Consider the following 3,992-nt stretch of genomic DNA (forward strand, 5'->3'; position numbering starts at 1 on the left):
TTTCAGTCCAGGCCGTCTGTTAAACAATTATAACTGATGTCAGTTTTCTGTCCTGGCCGTCTGTTAAACATCTACAACTGATATCAGTTTTCTGGCCTAGCCGTCTGTTAAACATCTATAACTGTTGTCAGTTTTCAGTCCAGGCCGTCTGTTAAACAATTATAACTGATGTCAGTTTTCTGTCCTGGCCGTCTGTTAAACATCTACAACTGATATCAGTTATCTGTCCTGGCTGTCTGTTAAACATCTATAACTGATGTCAGTTTTCTGTCCTGGCTGTCTGTTAAACATCTACAACTGATGTCAGTTTTCTGTCCTGGCTGTCTGTTAAACATCTACAACTGATGTCAGTTTTCTGTCCTGGCTGTCTGTTAAACTTCTATAACTCATGTCAGTTTTCTGTCCTGGCTGTCTGTTAAACATCTACAACTGATGTCGGTTTTCTGTCCTGGCTGTCTGTTAAAGATCTATAACTGATGTCAGTTTTCTGTCCTGGCTGTCTGTTAAACATCTATAACTGATGTCAGTTTTCTGTCCTGGCCGTCTGTTAAACATCTATAACTCATGTCAGTTTTCTGTCCTGGCCGTCTGTTAAACATCTATAACTGTTGTCAGTTTTCTGCCCTGTCGTCTGTTAAACATCTGTAACTGATATCAGTTTTCTGGCCTAGCCGTCTGTTAAACATCTACAACTGATGTCAGTTTTCTGTCCTGATCGTCTGTTAAACATCTACAACTGATGTCAGTTTTCTGTCCTGTCCGTCTGTTAAACATCTATAACTGATGTCAGTTTTCTGTCCCGGCCGTCTGTTAAACATCTAGAACTGAAGTCAGTTTTCTGTGTTGACTGTCTATGCCCCCACATCAGTTCAAGAAATGTATCAAGTAATATTAAGGAAGACTTAAAAAAGCAGAATACCCATGAAGCAGTAGAAGACGACAAAATAAAAAGCTAAATGTAACAAAATAACTTTTGGTTGTTCAATAGTATGATTTATATAGAACGAAGTGTGAGATTCAATTGTGAATTACTTACACAGATGTAAATCAAGTGCCCATAATTCATATCTATCCAATATCTTAACGTGAATCATTCATAATATCAGGACTCGTTGTTGTAGAGTTGATAGTACATGTAACTTCATTTCCTGAACCACTTGTTTGAGTCATTCTTAAACTGTTGAAACGAATTTCCGTTGTCCAATTTGGAGAGTGGATGAATCGTTCACTACAAATGAGAAATTATAAGACATGATAGCTGAGAATGCAATAAAACATGTGTTCTATGTTAATAGTTAGTCATCGGCAAGTTACACAAAAGCTTGGTAACCTATTAATTAAATTCGTATCGACCTATATTGTCTGTGAAATCGTTAATGGACTTTTAATTGGGACGTAATTAAAAATCAATATTTACATCGGTTCTTTGATCTCAATATTCTAAAGGCTTTTAATGTCTTTTTCAAATAAAAATATAACAAGATATGTTGGAATAATGATTAATATAGCGCTTCATGTATAATGTTTGATATGATACCCCTAAACACGGCGTTCTCCTTCTCATGTGTGTAGTTTGGAGCTTGAGAAGCACTATCTCACCACCATGTCGCTAAATGAAACATCTAGAGATCCAAATATTTTATCAAATATGTAGCGAACATCTTAGATATCCTGACTGAAGAAACTCGGAAAAAAACACTTCTGTAGTTCAAGATGATTTGGAATGTGTTAATTATTCGAAAGCATGCCTGAACTGAAGAGTATCTCTATAAAAAACTGATGTATTTCCGGATATCAAAAATTAAGCAGTGTTAAAAATAAAATGGCAACATATTGACTTCATTATAACCATTCGATACATAGAAAATCTAAAATCTAGATTAATATGATGCACCGATGATCAAAATGCTGTTTATATGAAAGACAGACGATTCACGTCAGACTTTTCCGCCCTGTACCATTACGTTTGATTCCTCATCCATATTTTCCTTCATTACGCCCTAGTGGCTAAATCGTTCCAAAATTCCCACAAATGCCTTTAGTTTCAACGTCTTGTGCTTGTATGAATGGATGGCTGGTCAGAGATACAAGCTACGGCAGCGTGATAGGGAATTCAGCTAGTATTTTAGTTTTCAACGAACCTATGATAACCAGTGAGTAATTAGGGGTTAATTGCGGTCATTTGCTATCACAAAAAAAACCTGATCGTGACGGGAATACATGGTGTGAGTGATTGTTGTTTGATGAGGATATTTCATTAGTAGGGTGAGGGGTTACACAGGGAACAAAAATCAAGTGTGTTTTTACAATTTGATTTTTTCATTATTGTTTTCTTATATCTTTTAGATTAAATAAATAAATCGTGTAATATTATTTTTAACCGGATTCATTACGATATTCACGAAACCAGTACTTAATACAGCGTATTTATATCGTATTTTAACTATATTTTTATAAATACTACATGCATCCCTTTTGGGGCCTCCGTGATGTGATTGACGTCGCGCGCATGATTGTGTGCAATATTTCTGACAACTGGCTCCAGCTATCTGTCAATCTATGTCAATTCCATCAGATTAATTTCACGGCGTTATTTAGTGATATTTAATATCGCGATACACTTCATAATCCAATAACGATTCTGATGGGTGGGAGTCAATCAACCGTGAGAAAGTCAACAACGCATTAATACAAATCGAATGCGCCGTTACGTCACATTATAAGTAACCCGTATTTCTGTTCAACATCAAAGACGTTAAATTTTACAATTCAGTGAATTTTTATGACTGATGTTGGAAAACATCATTCGAATCCAATAGAAATGGCCTACATTGACATATTACGCTTCAATAATTCTCAACAGATGACCCAAAAATTCAGACAAATTACCAATTTCTAAAATGGATTTCCAGAGAAAACATATATATGCATATGTTTCCGACAGAATTTCTTTATGAGAAACACGCTGATTGATTTGTTAATTTGGGAAAACGTTTGTATTGGTCAGATCGAAACAGAATTCATTTGGGAGTTATGTTGTTTACTGTTTGCAAATATTTGGCTTGATTTTTGTGCTGTAATACCATAAAACGACGCCCTCCAAGGTCTGGTCGTTAAAGTAAAGCCTATGCAATGATAAAGCTTCTCTTAAAACGGACAATTTTCGGAACGCTCAAAAATTTATAAAACATTAATCAGTTTTAAAACCCTGCCCCACAAATTTTACACTCTTTCGGTATATTTAGATAAAGACATATTCAATATGTTTAGAACGTGTCAGGATACGAATATCAAATATGAGATCAAATTTATAACATATTATGTCCTTTTTACTTATGAAGTGCTGTGGAAATATGCATCTATTTGACAATTAAATAGAAAGGCATAGTTTGGCGTTAAAGTCTTTAAGATGAATCAGAACACTTTGTAAATACACATATTTTGTCTTGCAAGATTAAACCGTATGACCTCGGTTCCATATATTCCCTAAGGAAATTATCTTCTAATAGTCATTATTGTAAGACATTATCAATAGCAGCATAATTGGGCTCTCCAAAATTACAAACAGTGCCAAACGCAGGCTAGAGTACCCATGAATTAATTGACAAACATATGTATCAAGTTAATTGATTTATCAATATACACCGTTTGTAATGTTCTTTCTCTATTTAATAGCATATGTTCTACTCTACATATCGACATGCTTTCAAACACTTGCTAATTAGCGAAGTGAAACAATTAGTTGTAAACCTGTATTAAATCGGGTGTCGTAATATGTTTATGAGAGATACATGTCACACTAATGTTGAAATATCTTTGATAATTAGAACGCAACAATAATCATATTTCAGTCGTAATCAACAAAAATGTGATAAAAACGCAGCTGGCACTGTTAGCTGCCAGTCAGTAATACGTGCGGCCGTGTAAATAGGAAGAAGTTTGTAAAAAAAGGGGGAAGTTTTATTTAGCAAGTTATGTAAAACCAGAAGAAA

Source organism: Ylistrum balloti, unplaced genomic scaffold, assembly GCF_031769215.1.
Source record: "Ylistrum balloti isolate Yb309-2 unplaced genomic scaffold, AGI_CSIRO_Ybal_v1 Utg370594, whole genome shotgun sequence".
NCBI lineage: Eukaryota > Metazoa > Mollusca > Bivalvia > Pectinida > Pectinidae > Ylistrum > Ylistrum balloti.